Source organism: Thalia democratica, unplaced genomic scaffold (genome assembly GCF_965202585.1).
Source record: "Thalia democratica unplaced genomic scaffold, ktThaDemo2.hap1.1 HAP1_SCAFFOLD_1409, whole genome shotgun sequence".
Classification (NCBI taxonomy): domain Eukaryota; kingdom Metazoa; phylum Chordata; class Thaliacea; order Salpida; family Salpidae; genus Thalia; species Thalia democratica.
Genome location: NW_028140274.1, coordinates 15,625 through 31,122, shown reverse-complemented (window position 1 = coordinate 31,122; position 15,498 = coordinate 15,625). Strand labels below are relative to the sequence as shown.

Sequence of the window (15,498 nt, the reverse complement as noted above, 5' to 3'; positions counted from 1 at the left end):
GGGGGGACACAAGATCATAATTTGAAACTTATGCTAGATACTCTGAAGAGCAAAAAAAGGTCTTAAGCGCTTTAAGGTAGTTTTAAAAAAAATTTGAGTTGGTCATAACTTTTCTTTTAATTTTTTCATTAAGTTTGGGAAATTCTGATATAGATAAATTTTATATAGAGTTGAAACAGATAGTAAGTATTTTAAAATAAGCTGAAAAAGGTGTTTATGGTGGTTCTAATACAAATGTATGTATAATTACAAATAAAAACATTGTTATTACTCATGTTTAGCATGCAGTTAATAAAATAAAATTTTCAACCTTTTAAGTCTGTCCAGTTTGTTGAATATTAAATTGTATGTTACAAGTTGCATACAAATACTGGTTTTGTTAATCTACCCATTAATCAAAAATACTTTTTGATTTAATTTATTATACAATATGCTCGCCTAGCATCTGTATAAAACAGGGTTTTAAAAAAACCACGGTCCCCTCCAACAAGATGTATATAGTGCAAACTCCTTAAATACACTTAAGACCCTTTGTTTTTGTTCTGTACCATCAACTCCTTAATATCTAGTACAAGTTTCCAAACTAACCTTAAAAACGCCTAAGAACTTTTTTTCAATTGCTCTTGACTATTAAGTTTAGAATATCTAGTGTAAGTTTCAAATTATGGCCTCATTGCCCCCTGTTGCCTTTTTGCGGCTTAACTCACTTTAAGAAGTCTTGGTATAGAACTTATAAAATTATAATATATTTCCATAACTGTACAACTTTGTTATGAAACTTTTATTTTACTACTTAAACTGTTTAACAATGTTGTAATAAGTTTCAATGTTTTAGTTTAAAAAACAGTATTTTATTATTAAATTCTAGTTTGTAATTTTTTTTATTGAATCATTGTTTTGAATAACCAAGGTTGGGTAAAAAAAGTTAGTTCCAAAAAAAGTTTACTTATTATGCTGTTTGTGGATTGACACTTTAAGTTTCTTTTAAGATTCTATATTTTCTGTTAGTTTTTCACAAACAACTTTCTTAGAGAATGTATTCTTGTAAATGAGATCATTTAAATTTGTTTATTTGAAAAGTATCTTTTTAAAAAGTTTTTCATAAGTGTTATTGATTATCAGTTTTTGAATTAGTTTATTATTTATTAAATTTTTATTGTTGAACAGTTTAAAAATACATGGAATGTATATAGAAAATAAAATTTATTTTCTTTTCAATAAAATTGAATTTTAACTTCCTGTAAATACATCTTGTTGCCTCTTGTTATTTTGACCTTGCATCTAAATTAGGTTAGCGTTGCTGTTTCTGCAATGCTATGTACAACTTAAATCTGCATTGATCATGTGTTGAGGAAAAGTTGAAATAACAGTTTTTATTTTGCAGAATTTTTTAAAAGGTTATTTAAAGTTTGTGTTTTGTGTGTTAACAGTTAGTTTCACAATGACTAATATTGACTTTCCTATAAGTCTGAAAAAGCAAACCAAAATATTTTTTGTATAACACACGCTTTCATGATAACTTAGGAAAGTTTGGAATTTTTGAAAATATCAGGATTACTCGGCCAGTTTAGGTTTTTTATAAAAACTTAAGGATAGTTTTAAGATTTCTGAAAATCTCTAGTTAGTATATTTCTAGTTTAAAATGAGATTTCGTTTAATCAATTAAAAAAAAATTATTTTATGTTAATTATGTAAAGTTTTCATATCTTTTAAAGGTTTGAAAAATCTGGGTTAACTCAGAACAGTTAAAGGTTACAAACAACAGTTTTTTTTTTAATCAAAGAATGACAATAATGATAATATATTAATTTTAATAATTAGAAAGTTTAGTATAACCTTTTTGATATAGTCACATAGAGAGAAAAACTTTTATTACCAACTTTAAATTAGAAAAAGAAAACTACCTTCTTGGTTTCTAAATATATTCAAGAAATGTTCTTTGCATTGTCAAAATAATTTATTGTAAGAAATTGAAAAATCTATGAAATTAAATTTAAACATTTAATCAAAAAATTCTAAAGAAGAGTTATTTTATAAAGTTATATTATAATGAATTAAAAGAAAAACAATTGAAAATTTTGCTTAGAAACTGTACAATCAGATAAATTCGTAATAAAATACCCTTTGGCTTAAATAAAAGCATATTAGATAAAATAGAATCAGTTTCCTGATTTCTGTATAAATTTATTTATTGTAATATTCAATTGGTGTTAATGTTATTATTTTCAACAGTGTTTTCCGTTACTATCATTTATTTCTATCTTTAGTAATTTGTAATTGTTTTCCACAGTCGCATCAGTGGAAACAGACATGGTCTGATTCGCAAATACGGATTGAATATTTCCAGGCAATGCTTCAGAGAGTACGCTGAGAAAATCGGTTTCAAAAAGGTTGGTTTTTTTTTAAACTTGGTATCAGATTTGATTATTTGATATTAAGACTAGATTATTATACAATTAATTTGTTTTCAAATGTTTAAAAAATACTTTTGTTATGGATTTAAAAAATGAATTAACGTGTGTACTTTTACTATTTTGAATGCAAATATGATTTTTTTTTCCGTCTAAGTATAATGATTTGATAAAAGTTTCTTTTTAGAAATTTTCTCTTGTATTTAGTTTTACAAAATGTTAAGCATCCTTTTAAATATTTGCTTGAAAAATATGCTCATAATTATAAATAATTTAATCATTTCTTATTAAAGACTTTGTTTAAACACACGTTACTTATAAAAAAATCCAATGAGCAAACATGCTGTAAACTTAAAAGAATAAAGCATTTTTTCAACTATTTCATTTTTGTACATATTCTAAAGTTTTAAAATTGTGTTTTTGCTAATTATATATATCTTTTTTGATAAAAATATGCTAGTCTGTTGTTACGATATTACAATTAAAAAACTCTTTTTTATTCAACAAGTTTTTAGCTGATTTAGATGAGAATATATATAATTATTTAAAAAAGTCAAATTTAAGTAAGTTATTATAAAATTAATTTGTTTTAAAACGTTTAAAAAATAGTTTTAGTGTTATGGATTTAAAAAATAAGTTAATATGTGAACTTTTACTACTTTAAATGCAAGATATGAAATTTTGTTATTTTAATTTTAATTAATTATTTTGTTATTTTACAAATATCCATTCAATTTAACATGTATTTTTCCTTTTTTTTTTTTGATATGTAGCATTTTATGAACATAGTTCTAAAGAAAACAAACTTTTATTAAAAGTATAATCTTATTTTATTTGCAGTTGGACTAATTTCGAAGAATCGACCAATGTTGTTTTTTTTCGCATTTTTTTCAACATGCCTTGAATAAATTATAGGAAATTTAACTTTTCTCTTTTTTATTTTACAATATTCAGAACATCATTTATTTAGTATTTTATTCTATATAGAAGTAATAAATATTTGTCGTTTTGTGATTTTATTTATATGTTATATTAGAGCCTACCTTGCTTAGTTATTGAGTTCAAAACAAATAAATTAGACACAGCAATCTATCCACAAGGGAGATTGATAGTTGATAAATTATTAATTTTGTGAAAAACAGTTACTAAGGTTCACCGCAGAGCAGATTTTCAAGTTGTAGATCTTTTTCAAAAAGAACAATAAGATCTACAATTTGAAAATCTGTTCTGCGGTAAAACTTACTAATTGTTTTTCTAAAAAGTAATAAATTATTAAGTCTACTTTGTTTCCATAGTTTAAGTTTTTGTATCTCTAGCGGTTGTAGTTGCTATAATTTCTTACAATTAGACTATCTAGTCTTGTCGAATTGAATGTAAAAATGTAAATCTGAGTTGCCACTCTTTACAACTAAACTTGCTTACAGACAATTTTAATAAAGTTTGAAAATTAAAATTTTTTCATGGATTAAAATTATAATTTTTTTTCGGTATCTAAGTATGTGTTCAAGAAATTATATCAAGGTTGCCAAATACCTGGAGTGCAAGAATTTGAAAACTTAAGCTAAAAAACCTGGAGTTTAAGAAAAAAAAAACTGGAATTTTGAACAAAAGTCACTATAAAACCTGGAAATTTTAATTTGACACCAAAATCTGTCATTCAACGAAAATATTGTTATTATTATTTTATTTAATTAAAAACACCTTTACAGTAGCTTTTCAATACCAAAACAATGTTGTTATACTAAGTAACTTTTTCATGTTAATTGTATACTATAAGTTGACCATAAAATTGTACTTTTGAAAACTTACAAACCCTATTTTATTAAATTTATTGGAACAAATCGGATAGTTAAGTATTTCAGGGTTGCCATATTACCTGCAACTTAGGTAAAAAAAAAACCTGGAGTTTTGAACAATATTTGCTAAAAAACCTTGAATTTTTAACAATTTTTTTCATGTTCAGTAGTAAAATTTCGATTTGTCATAAAATATCTACCATATAGGTAAAAACTTCTTGTCATCATCAAAAATTTTCTATTCAAAACACATTTAAAGTAGCTTTACAGTATCTTTTCAATGTTTTTATGTTATAAAACACAGTTTCTTACCTAAAACTTAACTTCAAACCAAGAACATATTCAAAAATGTGTACTTTTAAAGCCTGGAAGATATTTGAAAAAACGAGTGGCAGCCTGAGTATTTTTACAAACTTTTCATAGCTAGTTCAGCAGCAGAAATACAACTTATAGATGAAAATGTCGAAAAATCAATTGTTTTTTTACTGTATTTTAAAACTTTGCGTTGTATAACAGGAGCCAGTATTTATTTTAAGAATTTTTTCTCCAGGTTTCTTTTATTTTGCATTAATCTGTTTTCATTGAGAAATTTTTGATAGAAAAACTTAATACTTTTTGAGAAAGTATACTTCCTTCATATATTTTCATATACCGTAATTGTAGCATTCCTATTTTTCAGTTTTACACTCCATCCTTAAATCTGTTTTAGCAAAAACATCACTCTTGTTTTTATATTTGTTAAGTAAAGTAAGTTCTTAACTAACTAACCTCTAAGTTTTACATTTACACTACAAACTTGGTAAAAAAATTTGGGTAAAGTAGGTTAAAAAAAGTGATTGTGGTATAGTATATTTCTAATGTAACAACATTAAGTTTGTTGCTGTGATAATTCTATATGTAACATTTTTTATGAAACTTAACATAGTTACAGCTACAATCAGTCTAAAACAAAAACTTTTTTCTATTGTTAAAAATAAACTTGGTAGTAAAGTTATGAATTTTTTTATTTTGTTCTATATTTTTGATTTCATAAGTTTTGTCATTGTATTTTATAATACTTTTGTTTCAGTTTTGTTCATAATTTTCGGATTTTTTAGTAACCGAATTTCGTTAAAAAAAGTTATTGTCATAAAGATTTATTTCTTATAAATAGATTTTAATTATTAAGTCTCAACAAAAGTACTATTTAGTGAATATTTGATTTTTTTAGTCATAAACACTTTGAGGTCTTTTATAAAAGTTGCAACCAATGCGATTGTTAAGTTTATTTTACCTGATTTACGTTTTAAAGGCTTGCAAGGACTTTTGGTTCTTAGAATCATAAGTGCTGATACATACTTTTAACTTACCTCTTATACGCAATCTAGTCTACATTCAAGACACAACTTTTTTTTAAATATAAACTTAAATCTTAATTTATTCCACTTTTACTTGTAACCTTTGTTCGTTTACGAAGGGTTGCTACTTTACCTGGAATCCTGAAAAAAACTTAAATTTTGAACAAAAAACCTGGAATTTTTAAGAGTTTTAACATGTTCAGTAGTAAAATTTTGGTTTGACTCAAAAAGTTTATCATATAGATAAAAAAAATTTTGTCATCACCAATTTTTTTTATTAAAAACACATTTTAAGTAGATTTACAGTATCTTTTTATACTATTTAACACAGTTTCTCACATTAAATTTTATTTTAAATTAAGAATAGACCCAAAAATGTGTACTTTAAAAAATTGGAAGAAATTTTAAAAATCTAGAAATTTTTTTTTTAAAAGCGAGTGGTAACCCTGTTTACAGCTTAATGCTCATTGAATAACTGCTAACAACTAATTAGTCCTTTTAACTAGCTTGTTAAAAACGCTGTATGATACAATTTAATCTGACGAGAAGCTGCGAATTACTCGTATGTACCAAAGTAGGGTATATGTTTTGTATATGTATTTTTTTACTTTACTAAAACATTTAACAAAAAAGAAAACTTCAATAATCAAACATAATACGACACAAAAATATACATTGTTTTGATGTGTGCAGGTTTTTGAAGTTACTCAATTAGTTCTACAACTCGTTGAGTTGATTGTACTTGGGTAGTCTTCGATAGGTAGTCAATTACTAAAAAGTTATTTTTAGTATTATTTTTGCTGCCCGCCTGTGTCAAAAATTAAACTAAGAAGATAAAAAAGCTATTTATAGGCAGAATTTAAATTAAAGGATAATCTAAACCAGAATTTCACACACTTTTTTTTAAATTGCCCCTTTGAAGAAATAAAATAAGCTATTGCCCCCATCAACAAGACTACCGTTTAGAACACCTAAAAACTTTTTCTGCTCTTCATCTGCAATTCCAGAATATCTAGTGTAAGCTTCAAAATTGCTAATAAATGCACTTAAGAACTTTTTTTTCTTTTGCTCTTCATCTGCAACTAAAGTAAGTTTCTAAGTTTTAAAATTGCCCTCCTTTTGCCCCTTTACTAATTATTGCCCCCAAACTTACTAAAACCGCCCCAGGGGGCGGTACCACCCACTTTGGAAAACTCTGATCTAAACTAACGATTACTCTTAACTTAATGAAGATTATACTTAAACGAATGCTAAAAAAGGTTTTAATTTATTTGTTTCAAAAAGCTATTTTTATGCTGAAAAGATAATAGCGGGTCAGAGAATTCTACTCTGCGATCTAGCTTGCAGGTCGTAGTTACGATTCTTGCCCTAGTGGTTCTCAAATTTCAGAAAGGTGTGATTCCTTAGCTACTTATAAAAGTTAAAATTTTTCAAAAATTACGTACTGTACGGCCTTTATTAAGAAATGTTAAGTGTAGTTAGACATATATTTCTAATGCAAATAATATATATCCTGTGTATATTTTAGATTATACAAAAATAAATATTTCTCAAAAACATATATTGCATATGATTGCAATATAGTTTAAGTTTTAGTGTACATGATTTAAGTTCTTCTCACAGTAGTGAAGCTTCATGCAAGTTTGTCCATTCGTATGTAAACTTTAAACAGTAAACCTAAATATTTGCAAGTTATTAAGAAAAAATTATCAATGAAGAAATGGCTAATTTATGTTTCATTAACGTTGTTTTAATTGAACAATTATGCAAAAACTATAACGAAAAATATAAATAACAGCATTAATGTTGTAATAATTTCATACTTAACTAAATTAAGGTATTTGACATATAAAAAAGGTAGTGCATTGAACTAAAATGGTATAGGTTTAGTCCTAAATTTTGTACAAACCTAAAATAAAACTTGTCATATATGATAGACGTCAAAAGTCCTGGACAAGACGTTATAAGGTATCCGTGGTGTGTGACTCGATAACCGAAAGGTTCTTTGTGCACCAGGTCCTAGGACCAAACATTTTGAACGTCGTTTTTTGTCATTGAATAAACTATAATATATTAATAAAAAAGCCGTTTAAGTTTTACTGAAGTTTTAAGGTTTTGAAGGGTTTCATAAACTTGAATGTTTGAAACAATGTTATGGACATTAAATAGTAAATGAGTAGAAAAAGAGACTTTATAATTTTATTTACATTTTTTTTTATTGAATGATAGAAAAGGCGCTCAAAAATTTGGTCTAAGAACCTTGTGTACAAAGTAACCTTTTGGTTATCAAGTCGTACACCTTAAAAATAAAGATTGTACGAAATATAATTTGTGTTCTTTATCATTCCAAAATAAATTTTAAGTAAAATATTACCGAAAAAGTTTATAAAATCATAATGTAAAACAATGTTTTGAAACTGATTTAGTACTATTATATGTTTTGGTTTTAAGAAAAAACAACAGAGAGATCTTAACTACTGGAGGAGAAAGAATGAATTTATTCTTTTAAGAATTTATTTTACAAACTAAGTTTCGGTCAAAGACCTCGTCAGGGCTTAAATAAATCTAAAAAAGATATGTGACAGTCATGGAAAATAGCATTTAAACAATTAAATTAAAACCAAATTTTTTACTCAAGATTTTTACTTAAGAAATTAAACAAATAAAATTTTAATATTAAGACTGAGTTTTAGGTGAAGTTTAAATTTTAGTTAAGTTTTAAAATCTATTGAAAAACGATTATTGATATCAATAGTTATAGTATCAATAACTTTATGTAGCTTTCTTTTTCTTCTAGTTAATTTACAACGAAAACATTGCTTAGCAAAAGTGTAATTAATAAAGTGAGCTTAGAATTGAGTTGAACTTAATGTAGCTTATGTTAATTGTGACGTAACTATTAAAAATTTTAACAATCTTGTGCTTGTAATCGCTATCAAAACTTGAAATCCCGCTCAAATGCTTTATATAAAAACTTATAGTTAAAACAAATTTTTACCTAAAAACAAAACAAGTTAAATTATAACACTAAGATTGAATTTGTGGCAAAGTTTAAACTTTAGTTAAGTTTCAAAATCAAAGAACAACACAAATAACAATAGAGAAATCTGTGTGTAGCTTTCTAATTTCTTCTAGTTGATTTTCAAATAAACATTGCTTAAATAAAAATTTAGTTAATAGTAATAAGTGAGCTTAAGTTAAGATGCATTTAAATCAAGCTAATTTTTTTTGTACAAAATTTCTGATTTAACACAAAAACTATTCATATGCTTTTGTTCTTAATCTAATGAAAGCTCAGTATTAAAACATCCAAGAAAAAAAAAGCTCAATATGTTATAATTCTATACAAAATTTTAAGCATTTTTAATTATAGAAATTAAATCTTTTGATATTTAGTTACAGTTATAAAATCTTACTTGATACGAAAATATTTTGTGATTCAGAAACAGAATTTAAATAACTTTATAAGTGTTATCTTAATTTTCCTTATGATTCTAAATTTATAACCATTTTAAGAAGTTTCATACTTAAATATTTTTAGTAGTAAGTTTTCTTTTAGGCATTCAGCTTTTCGATTTTAACTCAATTTATTTAGAAGTTTAAAAAATTTCAACTTTGTTTAATTTATATTCAACTGAACATACAAATTCATCCTAAGAAATAGTTTGTTTAAAATAAACAAAAATACATAAATGTTTTAGCTAGAGTCAAACAATTTTTAAGAATTAGAAAAATGAATTTAAATTAAATTTATTTTATAGAAGTTAGGTGAGCTGAATCGTTTTGCATTAAAAATCTGATTAATCGATTTAATTAATGTGTTTTCAACATTTATAAAAGTCATACTGTTGTTGTTGTCGCTGAGGTACTTTCTGGATTTAATATTTTTTTAAGTAGAAACAAAAGTTGTTTATAAACAAATTGCAAGTTGCTAGCAACAGCAAGCATATATAATAGCAAAATCTTAAAATTTACTCTCTAAATCCAAGGGTGAACAATTTTTTATGTGCTCATAATCTAACTTATTTTATACAAGTTACATTACTTGTCATAAGAATATGTTAAGGTTTTGTGTACATTTACTTAAAAATTGTTATAGGAATATTATGTTAACATAATGTAATTGTTAGATATAGCTTTAATTACTAGAAAATTATAATGATTCTAGAATTTTGACCTGTATTTTACAAATATTTTATATAAAACTTACAATGATTAACTAAAATATGACTATAAAATACAAACAAAACATAAGAAAAAATTAATGTAACATTAGTTTACTATGTATAAACCATATAGTTCACATCCAAAAAGCCTCAGTCAAACTTTAATAATTGAAATATTTGAAACTATTTTTACAAGAAACCTTTATTTCTTAGTTTTCAAATCAGTAGTTTATTAAAGAATATAAATACATATTGATTTACTTAAAGTGTCAGTACTAAATTGTTGTAATGTGTTTCAATCAACTTTTACAAAAAGAAAGTAGGGAATAAAAATAAAAGAGTTTTAATATTATACAAATAATAGTAGAAAACAATCTTAAACTTAAAAAGGGTGCCAAGTTTGCTTATCAAAAATTACTTCATATTTTTTTTGTTGTTGATTTGAAAAAAAAACTTTACCTGAAGCAATCCAAAATTAAATAAAACTATTGATTATACTAGTTTATCTTAACTACTTTAAATACAATTTAAATACTTAAGTTTTTGAACTCTTCAAAAATACTTAGTGTTTAAAGTTTATGAACATTAAAAGTAAATAGCTAAAAACAAACTCTAGACTAGTAGCCAAAACAGATAAATAAATTAATTTTTCTGAAAGCAAAATATTACAGAACACTTGAAAACTTAAATCATTAACAATATTATATGTTAAAAATATATAGTCAAGTATTAATAATATTTTATAGATGCATATATACTTTATACTAGTTTATAAGAGTTTGTTATTTTGAATCACAGGTTTTTGTTGTTTAAAAAAGAAACAGCTGATACAATTGATAGTGCATTTATGCATCTGTGATTATATATTTTTTTATTTTTTAAATAGTACTGTATAACTGAAATTAGTTAAAAAGTAAAAATGTAATGTAAAATAAGTTAAAAAAAACTTGACTCATATGATATACTTGTTAAAAATTTATATTAGAGGTTAAACAACAGGTTAAATTTAAATAAAAAATATTCATGGCTAGTAAAGTAGCCCCAAGTAACACTTCATTGTCAAGTCAACATCATGACCAGCATCATCACCATCTTGATGAAACTTCTATTTCTGAAAGACCAGATCATGAATGTTAGTACTACTTCTTAATTTGTAGCTTAAATTAAATGGTCTTTTAGTAGTATTGTTAACAGTTAATTGAATTTTCTTATTATTTAGCTTTTAAATCTTTGATTATGAATCATTTTAAAAAGTTTTAAAAACATTTTTTTTGAAAAATGGCAAAATAATAGTACAATTTTTCACTAAAAATTACATGACTCCTAAAAACTTTTAGAACTGTATATGGTAGATAAAAAACATGTGTGGGCATTATATAAAAAAACTTATGATTATCTCATAAAATTAAAATATTTTTGTAGTTAAAGTGTCTTTATTATGACAAAATTTAATGAAAGTTATAAAGAAATAATGAAGGTAAATTCTGTAATGTATAAATATGTTACAGACTAATTAGAATACTTTTGTTGCTCATATGTTTTGCTGTTCAGAAACAGTGAGAACATAGACCAGCTACTGTGCACTAATTTCGTTGATTTTTATGCTGCTGTGTAGTTTTTGTTAAAAAGTTAATAGTTTAAACAAAGTAGTTTGAAATAATTGAAAAAATTGTTATCTGAAGAGGGGTAGCTGTCAAATTTGCACAAGCGTACACAACTGCAAGAGGGAACAAAAATGTACAAAGATAAAATTGCACAAAGGGTCACTTTTTACAAAGACACTTTTGCCTGAGCAGACAATTCTAATTATTCACTGAAACATTTTTGCATGGGTTGAATTTTATATATATATATTATTTTCAATTTTTTTATTATATATTTTTTGTTAACTTACTTTTGTTTTATTATTCTTATTATAACTGTTATCTCTAACCCTTACCCTGTCCGTAGATTTTTTTTAATTTTTTTTTTTAACTATTAATTTTAACAAACAACTTTTTTATTTTTCCTATCACTGTTACCCCTAACCTTTACCCTCGGTCAGTAACTTTTTTTATTAATTTATCTTTTAGTTTTTTGTTTATTTTTTATTTATTTTTTGTTCTTGTGCAAAAATGTAAAATATAACTCGTGCAATATTGACCCTTGGTGCAAAAGTATCTTTGTGCAATTTAGTCTTTGTGCAGTTTTGACCCGTTCCCCTGAACAGTATCCTATTAATTCTTAATTTTTATTAAAAAAAAAAAAAATATAAAATTTTTTGAACTTTACCAGCCTTTAAAATGTATGTGGTATAAAGATAGACTAAGTAGAGTGTAAGAAATTGTTTTAGTTTGTTGTCTGTGCTTAAAAAGCAAACATTTAACCTTTTTTAATGTGTTTTTTAAACGATTAAATTAGTTTTAAAGACTAAAATTTGAATTTTATTATGCAGGTGGAATTAAAAAATTTAAAGCAGAAACAACTTTTCAACTCTACAAAGCAAATAAGTTTTCAGACATAACAGACTAATTTAACAAAATAAAAACAAGCTAATTCTGATTTTTGACCGTAAAAAAAATTTTTGAAACAAATATAAAAATATTTCTTCCTATTAGTTCTGTTATATGTCTGAAATTTTTTTGTTGAGTTTATTGGTCTGTTGCGTCTGCTTTTGTGTTTTTTATCTTTAAATAAAGCTCTGTGTTTTAAATTTATATAATTAGAACAAAAGAAAAGCTGAAGTATAACATGTAAAAAGAATTGCAAAATCACTTAATATTTGATTTACATTTTTTCTCATCTTACAAAACTTATTTGAAAATTTTTTTTCTTTTGTGTTTCTAAACTTGATTATGTTTTATAGCAATGCTTTCATTGCTACATATTGTTAATGCTAGTAGTTTACTAACTAAAGCCAGATTTGTAAATTTAGAAATGTGATCAACCAAGTATTATCAAAGCTTATATCAACTATGGGTATATAAAGTCCTTATATAATTTAATTGGGTAGCTGTCAAATTACGCACAAGGGGACTAAATTTCACAAGAGGTCAAAATTGCACAAAGACACTTTTGCACGAGGGGACTAAGTTGCACAGATACACTTTTGCACAAGGGGTCATTTTTGCACCAGTGAAAGTTTTTATTTTTTTAATTTTTTTTTATTAATTAAGTTTATTTATTAAATTTACTATAACTGTTTCCCTAATCCTTACCCTCGGTCGGTATCTTTTTTTTTATTAAATTATCTTTTATTTTAATTAAATTATTTTTCTTTATATATCTTTTTTCTCTTGTTTTTACTCTTGTGCAAAAATAATTCGGTAAAAAATTGTAATTGTGCTAAATTGTCTTTGTGCAATTTTGTCCCCTTGTGCAAATTTTTCTTTGTGCAAAAATACCTTCATGTAATTTTGTACCCCTGTGCAATTTTGTCTTTGTGAAATTTTGACCCGTTCCTAATTTGATAAGTGTTACATCTTATAAGTTAAATTCTGTTAGTTTATGTTTTAGTATGAAATAGTTGGTATATAAAGAAATTAACTTATACCAGTTGTAAAAACTACTTAATGTTTACATACTGTATATAAATAGCAAACTTTATAATTTTCGAAGTTTATATCAGGTGTCTGTTTAAAACCAGTCAGTAAAGCAAATTGTTGCAAAACATTTTATAGCTTGAAAACGTGTGCAAATCAAGCAAATTTAAGACTTTATAATTAATACTTAAAATCAACCCCTAATTTAGTTGTGAGTAAATAGTAATTGTGATATTTTTAAATATTTAAATACTACAAAATTACTCTAATGAGCTTTAATAATTTATTTTAGCATAATTTAAAAAGTTACATGGCTTGTAGAGATTTTTATTCCAAAAAACGAAGTCTGTAAAATACTTTTTCTTGTGAATCTGCCCATCACTTACTTGTAAACGGCTATCTACCCCTGTTTTAAACTTTGACATAAGTTATTATACAAAAAATTATTGTAATAAAATACTGAGTTTAAAAAAACTAAGTCAAAAAATATAAACTATGGCACAAAATCTACAAATAATTTTTTTTTGCAAGTAAACATAGGTTATTTACTGTAAACAGCTTTCACTAGCTTAACATGGTGGTAAATGTGAAGTTTGGTTTTCTATATAACAAGCTGTTATATTGAGTTAAAAGCATAAACAGCGTGTTATATAGATATTGTGATGTAGTTTAGGTTGTCAAGTAATTTAAGCTTTTTCAAATTATACTATTTCTGTGTTAAAAAATCAATTTTACGTAAAATGACAAAAAATTGATTGAAAATAGAATATCTATGCATGAGAAGTAACTGTTTTTAATGTTGTTTTAGTTGGTTCCACACCTTCCCACCGATATTTTTTTCTAGTACTAGAATAACTTTAAAATAAACTTTTGTCTTTTCTTAAGTTAAGTTTTATTTGAAAAACGCTTTAATGTTTTTTGTATTAAGTAGTTAGCTTTTTAATACAAATATTACCATTAGATAACTCAATTGAAAAGTATAAGTAATAAAAGTTATCTAATAAAAATAAAACTTGTTTCCTGTATTTTTAACTCAGTGTGATTAACAATTATTTGTTATCATTCAAGTAAAAATAGTCGTAATTAGTAAATGAAAATACTTTTTCATTTTAAAATTTGTTTACATCATTCACTTTTCTCATTCAAGCTTAATTCATACCTACGCAAACTCACCAAAAATATCTCCAACATTCTTTAATTTATGTTTAAATTGCAACACTTGATTCCTAGTTGGGCTTTTACATGCAATCAATAAATCAATACTTTTGCGTATAGTTTTTAATTTTAAATTTGGAAAAAATGCTTTTGATACTGCTGATACTGAAATGTAATATTTTTGCAACGCATTTCTCAAAATTGTTTTCTATAAAGAAATTTCAAGAGTTACTATGAGAATTTAACTTCAATATTAGTTGAAATTTTTACTGGGTATTTTTTTCTGCTAAAACTGCTGAAAAATGAATTGGCCAGTATTAAAGCAGTTTTTAAGTTTCATATTTTATTTAAAAATTTCATTTTATTTGCAGAGTTGTTGTTGATTAGTACTGTTTTTTATAGCTTAATGCAGCTTAATCCTATTTAAGTCAATTGAAAATAACATAAAAACTACTATCAAACAGTGATCAAGTGGCACTTGGCTCCTTAATGTTAACCGCGCTTTCAAAAACCGCTTTATTTAAAACAATACAATTTTTTTTGTTGTGTTATGAATTTTTTTTTATTGCATAGAATTAGTTTTTATTTCCATGTAATATTATACTAGAAGTTTACGTTTTTTTTTTTTTACTTTAATGATTTTTATAGCCTACAAAATTGTCTAAAACCAAAAAGTTTGCACAAAAATCAATTAAACCTGTGGTTTTTCAAACACAAACTTTTTACACATGGTTGTGTTTATTTTCTTTTCTGTTTCAGTCTTGTATATACGTTTATTCCAAAGTTCTAATGATTGTTTTATTGATTATGAACACAATTTTAGCTGTTGCTAGTTGAAATTGAACTTATTTCTTAAATGTTTATTGTGACAGAAAATAAAGTATTTGTTATTTATCTGAAAGATTTTTTTGTTTTTTATCGTAGGTATAGAACTTTTTATGCACTAAATTATTAACTATTTTTACTACCTGTATTTTTTTTGTATTTTTATATCCTAGTGTTATGTCTTAATTGTGGTATATTGTTATAATTTTTTTTTTAGAATTAGTTTGTATAGGCTTTGATATTAGTTGATTAAGTTTGCATTATTGCGATAGGTATTAACTTTACTT

General features: G+C 24.7%; 1 long non-coding RNA gene across 1 annotated transcript; it reads left to right on the top strand.

Moving 5' to 3' along the window:
• Positions 1 to 2,289: 2,289 nt before the first annotated feature.
• On the top strand, positions 2,290 to 3,425 carry LOC145848421 (uncharacterized). Its single transcript, XR_014371951.1, has 2 exons — positions 2,290 to 2,390; positions 3,252 to 3,425. It is a non-coding gene; the product is annotated as an uncharacterized LOC145848421 (long non-coding RNA).
• The last annotated feature ends 12,073 nt before the right edge of the window (positions 3,426 to 15,498 follow it).